Consider the following 14,547-nt stretch of genomic DNA (forward strand, 5'->3'; position numbering starts at 1 on the left):
TTTCTTTCTAATCCCATTTTTTCTTTGTGTCTTTTCTTTTTTTAATTTTTTCCCCTTCATTTCTCCTTCTCCATTCTTAGAATGTACATGCCTTCATGACAGGGACCATCTTACAAGTGCAAAGATATCTTGCATACTGAGAATACAACTGTAAGAAATGTTATTGATACATAATAGAACATGTGTATGAATTGAATATGCAACATTTTGAGGATGCTGCAGCTTCTCATTTTGGAGCAAACTATAATTACTTTAGGTTACCTGGCATCCTGTAAAAGTGAGTAATTTAGAAATAGGGAAAAAAATAGAAGTATTTTCTGGACAACACATAATTAAAATACATCCAATGTTAATCAGGCACTCCAGCTCAGCATAATAGGAAAAGGGAATTTGACCAGTAAATGAGGAAATCAGTAACTTCTGGATTCTAAACGACATGGAACAAAAGATACCACATCTCTCAAGCTCCTTTGAGCTGCTTTGTATATTAAGCAAGCCTAGAATAGGATTGTTCGTTGCCACGTTGCTTAGATTAAGTGAGCCATTTTCCTTTCCATACATGGACTCAAAGAACTCTTCTTTGGCAGACAATCTCTTCGGCATCTGCACACAGCTGCCTTGCTCCTTACCTCAGCTTTGTCAAATAAAGTCTTGAGCACATCCTCAGGTTCTGGCTTTCCTTTTGCAGCAGTTTGCCAATTAAACTCTCTGAAGCAGTTACGTAGGAGGTGATGGTAGATAGTTCTTTGCTATCGTTCTTTTAATATAGATATTTTCTTTCGTGGTTGAGCCACATCTTCATGGAAGTCATCCTAGGAGAGACAGGAATGTAGGCCTCTACAGAGTGTTGAGGCAGCAGAGGCTACTCTGTGAAGAGCTGCATTTTATTTTACAGGAATGATGCTGATATGCCTTTGAAGCATGGTATTTCTTCTATAAATGGAAAAGACTGTGTAGTGCTGCCATCTGTTAGTTATTTGATGACATAGATTTTTTCCATATTCCTTAATTTGATTATATCTTAAATTACTGGTGACAAAGCAATTCCTAAAAATGCTGAGTATACATTTTTGTTTCAAATTTGAACAGTCATTGATGAAATCAAGATAGGGTTTTAATTTTTTTTTCTTTTACCTTTTCATAAACTTTTAATTAGTGTGGGTTTTTTTGTTCTTCTTGCAAGCTTCATTCCTCTTTGCATATTAAACAAATTATTTTAAAATATTCAGACTCTGCGGATCTTGCACCATCTGCATAAGACCCGGACACTAGCTCTAATTTACCAAGCTGAATATAGCTTTCTGAAGTTAGAACTTGTCACTATATACAGGATTAACTGCAGCAAATTATATGCATGCTTTGTAATGGACTTACTCCAGTGAAGATTTCCATGTTTTTTGCTTTTGAGGTTTGGAGCAGAAGGGCAGAGAGTTATGCATGAATGCTGTAGAACAATTTGCTTTATAGTTACCATATCTTGCATTCCTATTTTCAACATTAGATTTCAACATTAGCTGCATAGTTATAGAGGTCAGGAAGCGTGTGACTGAAGAGTAATAAAGTGTTTGTTGAAGAGACTCTTTATTTAATTTAAGTCCATAAATGTAGACTACAAATGAGCAGAATTATTTTAAATCTGAATTAACTGTAAGTAATCAAAAGGATGTGAGAACATGTTGAAGTACTCTCAGTGATTTTGGAATGAAGCTCTTCCTTTTTAATGAAATATTGTTCTCTTCAAACTAATATATATACACCTCTTAGTTGCATTATTAAAAAGCAAAAATTATTTTAGACAAAAACACTTTCCAAAAGAGCTTTGGAAATGATGTTGCCAAATAATATGTGAATAATTTGATTTCAGTTTTGGGACACTGCATTTACTTTTGTCAGGTTACTATATTTGTGGCTAACTATCCTTTTATAACAAATGAAAAAAAATTAAACACTTGCAATGCAAGTGCATTTGCTTTATCCTTTTCAAGTATATCATACCAAATTTGTAGATAAAGGATAATTGAGATTAAAGCCTCTATAACAAATATAAAACTGAAATAATTGTGCATCAGGGTGCTGCCTTTTACCAATGGTAGTGTTTCTAACACTTCCCAATTTTTCTATTCTCTGAGAATCCAGAGAAAATCAAGTTCAGTGGATTTTAATTTTTTTCCAGTGATGTCTACTCTACTTGTGCTATTTTATGCAAGATACAGATGGTGCTGTAAACTGACTAAAATCTTGGATATTGTATGTTATGGCTTACCTGGACTGTTACTTTCAACAACACACTTGTTCTGAACTTGACATTATATAGATTATTTTTTCTGGAGTACATTATTTTTATTTTTTAAAATGAGAATTTGATGCCTAACAGGATTCTGATAAAGGGTTATTTTGAATTCCTGTTAAAATTTGTGACATTTTTGGACAGTCACAAAAGTCTTCAAAAAAAACCTGAGAGTTCAGCATTGTTCCTGAAATCACAATACTTTGAAATCTGTGTTCTATTAACAGAAATAATTAACCTCCTGCAATGATTGTTTGCTTGGATGGGAAAGGTTGAAGGGCATTATTTTTCAGACTAGAAAATCTAAAACGTACATATTGGGGTTTATTTTGTTTGTTTGTTTGTTTGTTTTAATTTAAGTAATAGATTTTTTTTTGTATTTATGATACAGCTTATAATACAGATATAAATACAGATATAATAACACTTCTGATAATTAGTTCAATTGATTCTCCTTTTGCTATATCTTAACACAATTACTTCTGCATATATGTAATATCACATTTCAGCCACTAGGAAATTGTCTCAGGATAGCTGACAACTGTTTTCAAGTTCATTAACTGTTCTCATGATCATCACCTGAAATGGTTGAATGATCTAATATCATTTTCCTAAAGCCTATAACTTACCTCTATAAACTCACCCTTTACAGTGATCTCCTATATGTATGAAGCATCATTAGAACTCCTTCATACATTTGTATGAAAGTGACTTCTACCCTAAAGACTCAGTTTTCTACCACAGGAGAGGTCATTTAGTTAAAGGCTGGAATAGACAGTCTTGAAAAAGAGCATAAATCTTTCTCTCTCTTTTTTTCCAGTTACGTGCTCTGGACTTAAGTGATACTGTAGGGAAGACAGATATACACTGGTGGTACTAGATTTGTAAATGGGATACATGAGCACTAAATACATAGTCCTAAATACTATACACTACAAAATGTATTAGGCTGAGCAAGATTTTTCTTTAAGTTAAAAGATGTTCTTTCTTCCTGCTACACAGCTCTCCTCCACACACCAAAATCTCCTGTATTGCAAATCTCCATGTTTACTTTGAGAGAGTTTAATTCACATAAGGTTCATTTGCTGCCCTCTTTAGCAAATGAAGGAAAATCTAGCACACAACTGATACATTTCTCCAGAAGGTTAGTTACTAGACATACATGAAGTTTCTAACTTGTCATTTCGTTTTAAGCTCAAGTACAGGGGCAACAGGGATTCTAAATGCTAGCAAAACCCTCTTAGTAGCTATTGTGATTGTGTTTATGCAGTGCCTGCTCCATGCTATAAGGAAATAAATGAGAATTTTAAAATAGGTCATAAGTTTATGTTTGACTATTTCAGTCATAAAGGCAATCTGTCAGTTATAAGATAATATCCTGGCCTGCTCTGTAAGAACAATTACTGTCAATTAGTTGAACAGCTGTTAAGCCTAACTACTTTATGAGGAAATATGACCATTTTAAAACATTTTAGTCTGAGGATTAGCTAGCAGCGCATTTGTATACAGTTGCCTTCCTCTTTTTTCTGTTATATTTTCAAATGATCCATTGATCACCAATTACAATTCTAAAACTATTTATACATTCGTTAGAGATAAATAGAAATTTCTGGGTTTTTTTTTCCCCTAGTAACATTGAAGAGTGTGTTGTCTATATTACTTAAAAAGCATATTCTTTTTAGAAAAAAAAAATAGAATTTTAATAATCAGAAAAACCAAAATTGTATACATTTGTATTGTCAAAATGGGAACTGCTACAAACATAACCCAGTTCTATACTGTTATGACTCAAATCTTCTGCCTAGTATGACAGTATAGTATTACATCTGTTCAGTAATCTCAAATGAAAAGGTTACAGGCCTATCTGAGTGCATTAAACATTCAGTATGAAATAACTAGCATCAGTTTAAGATTATTTCCAAATGTAACATATGCCTACATATAATAGTACAACAAAGATTTATTTTAGAGAAGCTGTGTAGTTTAGCTAACGTGCTTCATAGATATCAAGCTCTATGTCACATCTTGGCATGATACTTCAAAGAAAAATTGAAAAACAATTGAATATAAGAAGAGCAGTATGACTTGTACTCAATTAATGACTTGACTTTATAGATACGTGTGGGTTTGCTTATGGTAAGTAGGTTTGAAAACAAAGACCAGTGTTTGAAGGTATCAATTGGGGCTGCTTTTATGCAGTCTTACAGATCTGTTTACTCATTCAGATTACAAAAGATGAATAAGTAAAACTATCTAGTAAAGAAAAAAGTCAGTTTGAGGAATTTGTTGTACCCCTTCATAAGACTTTTCAAAAGTATGTGTTTATTGCTAAAATGGAGGAAAGAAAAAATAACAGGGAGAGGGAGAATCCACTAATTACTAGAGAAGTCATGAAGATATTTATGATCTAGGAGATTTAGGAGATCTGGGGTCTATTTACTATACAGTAAATTGAATTATTTCAGGGGACTGTTGGGTTTGTTAGGGTTTTTTTGTTTGTTTGTTTGTTTGTTTGTTTTTGGGGAGGGGGTTGCTTGGTTTGGTTTGGTTTGGGATTCTTTTTGTCATTTGAATATTATATTACCTTACATCTATTTCAAAGTAAGGATGGCTTATTTACTTCTGGAACAGATAGCTGTTCTTTAATGTACAGAGACAGCATATTGTGCCAAGGCAAAGTATAGTAAACTCTTTGGCAAAAAGGAAATGGGAAGCCATATGAATTGCTTTTATAGCCATATATAAAGAAAGCAAAAAAATGAATAAGCATTTGTAGATAACAAAACAATGTAAAAAAATTGCAACACAAAAGCTTTTGCAAAAATGTCACATGACACAAAGAAAAATGTAGAAATACAGCACTTCTCAGTTAATTTGGATTCACATTGGTTCTGTGGAGGTAAGGTGACGACTAAAACCCAATGACAAATGTGAGAATGCACTAGTAAAAAAGAGAAGTATGTAGGGTACTAGCAGAAGTATTTAATAATTTGAAATTTTTAAAAAGGGAGTTGTTTGGGTGGGGGGGTTTATTTGATGAATAGATGAAAATAAAATATATATAATTTTCAAAATTTTTGGGTGTTTTTTCAGATACTTTCCTGCTTTCTCTCCTTTTAAACCAACAAGAGGAGAAAGAGACAAAGAAATAATGAAAAAAATATTTGAAAATGGAAAATAGTGGTGGATTTATGATTTTTTTACACTTTTTATGAAAGGTTTCCTTTACTATGCAAAAAACTAATATATTATCAACATTTATTAAAGAAGATTCTTCCCCAAGTGTCTTAAAATAATCAAAACAAGTTACCGTTTGATCAGCCCAGCTTATAAATCAGGGGAAAGTATATTACTAACCATAACTTACAAAAAATTATTAGAATTTTTTCTCTAAGTCACCTACCTATTTCCATTTCATTCTAGACACTGCCGGTTTGCTGCTTTAAGTATTCTATACTGCAGTCAACCTATGATAAATAACTTGAGGTAGCTCTGCAGTACATATTCAGGTGGTTTCTCTTGCCTCTCCTTTCCTGTGTCTGTCTGCATAATTTCACTATAAATTTGAAAGAATTGAATTTAATGTACTGCTTAAAGGATTATAATAATTTTCTATTTGAACTACAAGTATGATCATGGAAAAGGGAACTAGTTAAGAGGATTACTTGTGAGACTGGATTTATATTGAGGCCAATGTCAGGTCAGAGTTTCAGCATTAATTCTGACAGGTCTTGGTTTCATGGCTTAGAGAAGTCAAACCTTTGACAGTTTTAAATGTATCCTTTTGTAATGATACAGTATATCCATAAAATAAATTTGAAAGTTGTATTCACAAGGCAAGGCCTGGGAACAGAGTAATAGCAAATGTACAACTTAAAAAAAATCCCACTCAGAAAGGCTATTACAGCTATAAATAAGGGAAATGAGTAAGATATAGTAAGGAAATTAAAAGAGACTTTCAACCACTATATGGTGAGAATACAAAAATCTTTTGAGAAGTAAGATGTGCCAAATGGAATAGTATAAAGGAATGAAGTTCTGCAGATAAATGCATTTCTAATGACTTTTCTAGAAAAAGTCAGTACCATTCTGACCCTACAATAAACTTTTTCTCTAACATTTTGTAATTTGCAGACAGTCTGTGAAGATACATGGAACCAGGGTGGATTTTTTGGTGGTTTTTGTTGGGGTTTTTTTTTGGAGGGGTGGGGGGGTGGGTTTCTTTTTTTTAAAAAAAACCCAACTTTTCTGCAAGCCAACAAGGTAGAATCTTGGTATATGATTAGCTATAAGAATAATATTTATCACAATCAGAGTACTGATTAGTACTGGTAATGACACCAAGAAGACACATACTAAGTCATAATAAAATAAACATGTAAGAATGAAAAGACAACACTGTATGATAGTTTTATTGCAAGTATTTTGCTGTCCTAAATTAAAATCCTAATTTAGTTATTTAAAAACATTTTAGTGAAATCCATAGCATGCTTTCAAATGACAGAACAAAATGAGAAGTCTGTATTTAAATCATATCGAATGATATCGATGAGTAGTTCCTCATGGAAGTCACTGTCAGAGTCCAGTACTCCCTGACCAGGTTCTTTTAGGTAGCCCACACATGGAAAGTATGAAGTTTGATACCAAATTTATTTATTTGAAGATAGTTGGTGTTACATGGGAGTTTTGATTTGGCAGTTATACAAAATATACTGTATAACACTGTCGTGATTTAATCCTAGCTGGCAACTAAAGCACCACACAACCGTTCACTCACTCCCCACTGGTGGGATGGGGAAGAGAACTGGAATGGTAAATGTGAAAAAATTTATGAATCAAGATAAAGACAGTTTAATAAGTAAAGCAAAAGCCTCACATGCAAGCAAAGCAAAACAAGGAAATAATTCACTACTTCCCATCAGCAGGCAGGTGTTCAGCCATCCCTAGGAGAGCAGGACTCCATCATGTGTAACAGTTAGTTTGGGAAGACAAAAGCCATAACTTTGGATGTTGCCTCTCTTCCTTCTTCTTCCCCCAGTTTTATATACTGAGCATGACATCATATGGTATGAAAGATCCCTTTGGTCAGTTGGGGTCAGCTCTTCAGCTATGTCCCCTCCCAACTTCTTGTACGTCATCAGCCTACTCTCTGGTGGGGTACAGTGATGAGCAGAAAAGGCCTTGGCTCTGTGCAAGCACTGCTCCACAACGACTAAAACATCCCTGTGTTGCCAACACTGTTTTCAGCACAAATCCAGAATGTAGCCCCATGCTAACTACTATGAAGAAAACTAACTTTATTCCAGCCCAAATCAGCACAACATAATACAAATGTAAGTTAGGCTTAGGGAAATATAGCAAAAATTGCAATATGCCATTCAATCAGTACCAGTATGATCCCTGTTACTGGTCTCTGTAATATGCTCACTGCCACAATGCTGGGTGACCCCAGTCACCACAAAGGAAATTGTGGGTTGAAACTGCGTCAAGCCCCTTGCTCTCTTCAAAATTATTTTGCTAGTTTTCTGGGGTTTATACTCTCTGTTAGGTTTAGCCATGTATTCAAACCCCCCATGCTGATCTGGCTGACCCAGAGAGAACTTTCATACTTCTAGTGAACTCAGAGAGAAACATTTACACCACCAGTTGTTCCACTCAGTTGTTGATAACTGTTCATCTAAACCAAAGGCCATCGTCTGGTTCCCTTTGTGTTGAGATAAAGTCAGCTTTGTATCAGATATGGTCAGTCACTTCCCACATTATTCACTGACCTTTATGGGCACATCACCTTTTTTCATCTCCTCTGAGCCTTCTCCCATTGTATGTGTTTATTGATCAGTCACAGTCACCCTCATATGAAAACATTTCTTATGATTAGTATTGTCTTCTTTTTAGATTTTTTTTTGGGGGGGTGGGGAAGGGGGTTGGAGGGAGGGTATTAGATATAAATCCAATCATCATGAAATGTACAGTTTATGAGAAAAAAACACTATGAACAAATTACCATACTTTTTGAAGGTTTTTTTACAGTTATACATAAATACTAAGAATTTATATAACTGTCAATATACTATTACTCTTTCTTGAGGCTGTTAACTAGCTTGTTTATATCCACAGCTGACAATTGTCCATGACTTTTCTGGTAGCTATTCATTTAACATTTGATGACACTCACTGAAACCTGAAAACTTTTAGGAAATGTATCAAGATTTGTATAAGGTATTTATAAGCTGGAAAGAGTTGTGTGTAACTTTTCTGGCCAAATATTTTCAACCCTGCATCCTCTTAACATTCTATCTAGATATCAGAAATCAGATTTGAGGAATTGAACTTTCTTTGTTTATGGCCTAGGCTGGCCAGTCATAAACTACTTCATACTTGAAAGCTACATAAGCAAGTTTGACAGACCCACCAGCTTTAGCACAGAAGATGATGAAGTTAATATACAGCTCTTGGTTCAGATTCTGTTAGAACATTGCCAGATCTTGCCCAAATCTTAACTTTAAGAAAGCTTGTTGTGTCAACTTTTGCTGTGGGGATCAATTGTTCAGAGAAAAAAAATTCCTAATTTTAGATAAGTGAGTAAAAACCATGGCAGCTAAGACAGCTCAGAGCTTCTGTCCACTGCTTTTGAATATTCTAAGTGTTGTAACCCTAGCTGTAAGGAGTTGCAGTTTCAAATCTTACCAAGGATATCATGAGAGCAGCAGCAAGAGTAATTTATGATTTATTAAGTTGGACGGCTTTTAGAATCTGAAATAAACACCTAGGACTAGCATATTGCTGCTTTAACAGTTATGCTTTAAATGTGAGCAGTGTCTGTTAACATATCTGTTTGCCACTCTTACTGAACTAGAATAAAGCTACATCAGGGGGAGTTCAGATTGGACATTAGGAAAAGTTTCTTCACTGAGAGGGTGTTTGGTCACTGGAACAGGCTGCCCAGGGAAATGGTCATGGTACCAAGCCTGTCAGAGTTCAAGGAGTGTCTGGATGATGCTGTGAGTTGTATGGTTTAGTTTTAAGTAGTCCTGAAAGGAGCAGGGAGTTGGACTCTGATCCTTATGGGCCCCTTCCAACTTGACATACTCTATGATTCTAAACCCATGAAGAAAAAGAATTTTAAAAGATCACAGAGATCCAGAGGAACTTTTTGACAAACCAATATCCTCTTACCCGTTGTTCCAATTGGGATCAAAAATAGAATTTGTGAAGAAATAATTCTTAGTGGAAGCACGGTATGAATTTTGAAATGTTTGGGTCACAGCCATGCAGCTAATCTTCACTTTCTTCACTCCCTTCTGGTAAGTTTGTACCATTTTTGTACTTTTTTGCAGGAGGTTTGAACAAGATGACATCCAGAGTCTACTTCCAACCATTCTGTGATTCTGTGAAAGTCAAAGATAAAACTAAATTCAAATGTCACTTCTATATGTAGAACTGGGTATTCTATTGGCAATAACCTACAACTGTAGATTGACATTAATATCACATCCTTGACTGTAATAGTTTAGCTTTGATCTCTGATCCCTTATTTCAGATATCATTCTTATAGATTTTTTTTACACAAGAGACAAGACCCAGTGTTACAGATCCTGATTTCCAATGAAATAATTTGTCTCTTCTAACATTCCAGTCTTCCAGGTGACCTAAAAGCCAATAAAAATTCAGCTATCATTCCACAAAAAAAAAAAAAAAGTAAATATTATATGAGGTTATGTCATAATTAAAAATCTAAGGTTACTTCAGAATTTTTTATTCTTTATTTCTACATGACACAATACACTAGACTATGTAAAGAATGATTAATAAAAATAATAAGCAACTTCTAGACTAGGAGTACTGAAATGTCACACTTTATAGATTATAGAAATGTATCTGCATTATTTGTGTAATGCAGAAAAACAACTTTATTTTGCACAAAAAACCTTGTGAAATTAATGCATTTTCTAGAGAACAGATTAGAAACATTGTTCAGATGTGCAGATTTTAAGTGCCAGTGGTGCTTAATTCTGATAAAGGACCCTAGGAAGTAAAACCAATTTGTGACAATTGAATTTCACAGATGGAAAAGTGGAGTAATACTATTGCAAAATGCAAGATCATGAATTAAATCATACTTCAAATAAAAGTAATTGCAAATGTCTCAAACGGATATTGAAATCCCCAAGTATAGCTCATGTATTGCAATGTGTTAAGGAAGTCAACAGATGAAACGTTCTAAAATGCTACTGCTTTTGAATAAGAATGCTTATGTACAAAATAAGCTGACAAAATGCTAGAAAATTTACAAGGCCCAAAAGTGAGAATAAAGCCTAATTGGTTTGTAAATCTCAATTATGTTAAATGAATTGTCTGATAAGTAAGTCAATATATTTAAAACAAATTCTTTTTTCTTTTAATACTTTTTTTGGGGGGTGGGAGGGGGGTGTGTGTGTGGGGAGAAACTCAACAAAATATCCTGTGAACAGCTAAGTAGGATTTTCTAAAATTAAATGGCTGCATTTTTATCAACATATGTACATTCCTTCAGAAAAGAAATTGCTTACAAACTAAAAATATTTTTTAGCTTCTACAATGTTGATACAGCTTTCAGAAAAGCTTCAGAAACCATTTTACAAACAGTAAAAATTTCAAGTTTGAAATTCAAACAGAATAAGTCTCCTTAATATTGAAGACTTTTTTCTTGTGACTGATGCTACTTGTATCCCAGGCTAAAAAAATCTATAATTTAGATAAAAATGTCCAGTGTCTTAATATCAAATGTTGCATAACATTTATAATGCCAAAATAAGAATAATGAAACTCGGCAACCCAGAAACTCATTCCTTAATTCTTAAATAATCAAGTTTTTGCATTTCAGTTCAGGATTTTGCTTTGTCTGATTGCAGCTAAGTCAGCTTTTGAGGAAGCTCTTGCAATGCAGGTGGTGAGCAAGAACTTCAGTGAGCAAGGCCTTTCAAACATGAACAGGGCCAGAGAGATCTTGGAAAGCAGGGAGGAGGCTTCAGAAACTGCAGGCAATACAGAGGTTTTTTTACCTTCATAGTCAGAACAGTATAGTTCTTTCAATCCAACAGACTTCTGAAAATTGCTGAACCACAGGAAATGTTATACAATTACACAATGGGTATTGGTAATGCTATCTAAAAAATCCTCTTCTTGTCTGATCACTCTAACTTATAAGTATCTTGTTCTAATAAGCCTAGAAATCTAAAACAAATTTCATTCCTGAAAAAAATAAAATGAAAAGGGGGGTATCTATTTCAAAGCTGTAGGTCAGCAGCTATCAATCTGTTTCTAGGTTTAGAAGTTCTGGAGAGATTTCACTATTTTTTACTATTCTTTTAATCTTTGTCAGATGTTCTAAGGGTTTTGGTTTGCTTGGGTTGGGGTTTTTATTTGTTTTTCTGTTTGTTTTAAATTCCGCTCCAGCCAACCCCACCCACCCCCCCACTGCCCCAAACTCTGCTGAGTTTTGCCAAAACCTACTGGGAAAAATGAAGTGCTCTCAGCAGGAAGCATTGAACCAGTTTCTGCTGTGCTCTGACAATTAGTCTGCATGCTTCCCTCAGAGATGAAAGCTACTCTGGCACATGCACCTCTTTCATGAATGATCAGGAGAACAGCAAGGAATCTCTTACAATTGTGTGAGAAATTAATTTCCTAAGATCATTATGAGAGTCTGAGTAAAACTTACGCATTTTACCCATCCAAAATCTACCATTAGAGCAATGTTGTTTTACGGAAAGAAAACCAAAGTTCAGATACCAATGTAAATTAATTTTGAAGCACCAATAACCTTTTTCCTCTGAGCCAAGAAGTGTTGCTGCTTTGACTAGTAACACAAGTATAGTTGAATGAAATTTGAATAAAAGCAGCATGAGGTCCAAACCAGATCTTTTCGGGAAATTAAATAAAAGCACAATCTTAGCAGAGTTTTACAAACCTTTCTGTCCTATAGTGTGTTTCTGCAATTGAAACAGGTGACAAGATACCTGCTTCCTCACAAGTAGAGTTTGAATACTGTTCTGGGAACCCTAAGACCATTATGTCAGCAAAAGGTAACTCATTGTGATCATTATTTGTGATGAGAATCTGGAGAATAATGTTGATACACTTCTTTTTTTTTTTGCTATCCACAGGGTTTTTTTCCCATCATCAGCTAAAATCTGCTTTTGAGGATTATTTGTAGAGTCTTGATTAATCCCTGAGTGTCCATTTCAGCTGAGGTTTTAGGAGAACTGCAAATTCCTTTCTAACATTATACTTCTTAGCTCTTCATATAATTTTGACATCAAGACTGAAATTCTTTTGTATAATCCACATGATACCTTCTTCAAAATTTAGATTAAGATTTTATTTGTCTCATCTTGACTAGTGGAAATGTTGGCTTTTGAAACTATCTTATTTTTCCGTGCTATATGTGAAAAAGATTTTCCCTGTGCACCTTCTGCAGCTTAACTCAGATAGATAGAACTCAGGTTATGTACAGTGACTTGTAAAGGCTTGGCTGATATTCAGAGTGTTAATAGTGATTTATAAAGACCTAGGAGGATTTAATCATCTGCCTATTTACTAGGTTTTTTTCAAAATAAATATGGTGAGAATCATAAGCTTTCTCATTTTTCATTCTTATCCCTAAAATATACATACCCTATATTCTTCATTCTATGAATTCATATAAGAATTATGATGGAAGCAACAAAAACATAGACAATGGTACATAACTGTCATAGGTGGCATTAATTACTTTTTTTTTTATTCTTCAAATTATTCAACAATACAGCTAACAAGCTAGATAAAAAGCCTAAACTAAATTCCCCATGATTAGAAACAAGATCTTCAAGTAAGTCTAGATGACAGTGTAGCTGGACAAGCAGTAGGAAGGTGGTTTCATTCTTGTTGTCTTCATAAAGTAGCAATTTTCAAATTCTAGCAAAGATAAACCTGTTATTCAATTTCTCTGGTTGCCTAGATATACCATTGTACACTTGGTATTGAATATATTAAATCCTAATATTTTAAGTAGAATAACCCTGTTACTTCTATCATTAAACAGAAGGTTTTGTCACATCTATTAGGAATTTTCAAATAAGGCCTATCAGGAATATACATTATAAACATTATTACTTATAGTGACTATGCATTCCTTGAGTGTATGCACTTCCCCCCAAGGGAAGTGGTTGAGTCACCATCCCCAAAGGTATTTAAAAGATATACAGACAATGTGCTTAGGGACACAGTTTAGTGGTGTACTTGGCAGTGTTAGGTTTACCGTTGGACTTGATCTTAGTCTTTTGCATAGAATCCATCAGATTCCATGATTCTACAGTTCTATTTACACTATTTACACCTTAAGAATGAGATATCATTACTACGTTAACCTAAATGTTTATATGTGATTACATATTGCATATGCTGTTAGTGCATGTTTGGCAGCTATGGAATATTAAAAAAAAAAAAAAAAAAAAAAAAAAAAAAGTAGTTGTTGAATCTGAGTTCATAATGCCTAGGATTAACTAAAACATAACTACTGAACTAATAATTATCACTCAGGCCCTTTAATATTGTAAGTCATCATATTTAATTTATTGTCATTATTCACAAGTCCAATTATGTTGCTTTTATTTATAATACATTTCAAATACTAGTAAAACAGCAGCCATATATTCTGGACATGCATTCTGGGTCATATATTTTTGGAAATTATTTTTGCAGGTAGACATAGACATTGTCTTTTGCTTTGTGTTTCCCAACTCCTTGAAACAGTGTAATCATATTCTACATTACAAGCCTGAATACCTTCTTCTAGTAATTGAATATTTCTAGAGCTTGTTGTCTGGTTTTGATGCTTAATGGATTTGTCTGACCTATCCAAACTATCATTTTTATCTAGCCTCCAGAACATGTGTCTGCAGTCTGACTGCCTGTTCAGAATGATCCTTGGCCTGACATCACACAAATTGTGCTTGAGAGCTAACTGCTAAAGTATGAGTTGGTAATGGCCACAATTGTTCCAAAACCCAACCTAACAGTTTAATGGTATAGAGGATCAATGTCTTTCTCCCACTTCCAGAACTGATAAAATAAACTGATACTTGATCATTACTATAGACATAGCTATTGTATCTTACAATTTTTACTTGCTACCATATTACTGTATTTTAGTGTTTAACAAGCTCCTAAATAACGCTGATTAATTCTTAAATATTGATAACTCCAGGTTCTTTACAAAAGTGAAACCATAGTCTTGTGAT

This window comes from Falco cherrug, chromosome 6 (assembly GCF_023634085.1).
Source record: "Falco cherrug isolate bFalChe1 chromosome 6, bFalChe1.pri, whole genome shotgun sequence".
NCBI classification, from domain to species: Eukaryota; Metazoa; Chordata; class Aves; order Falconiformes; family Falconidae; genus Falco; species Falco cherrug.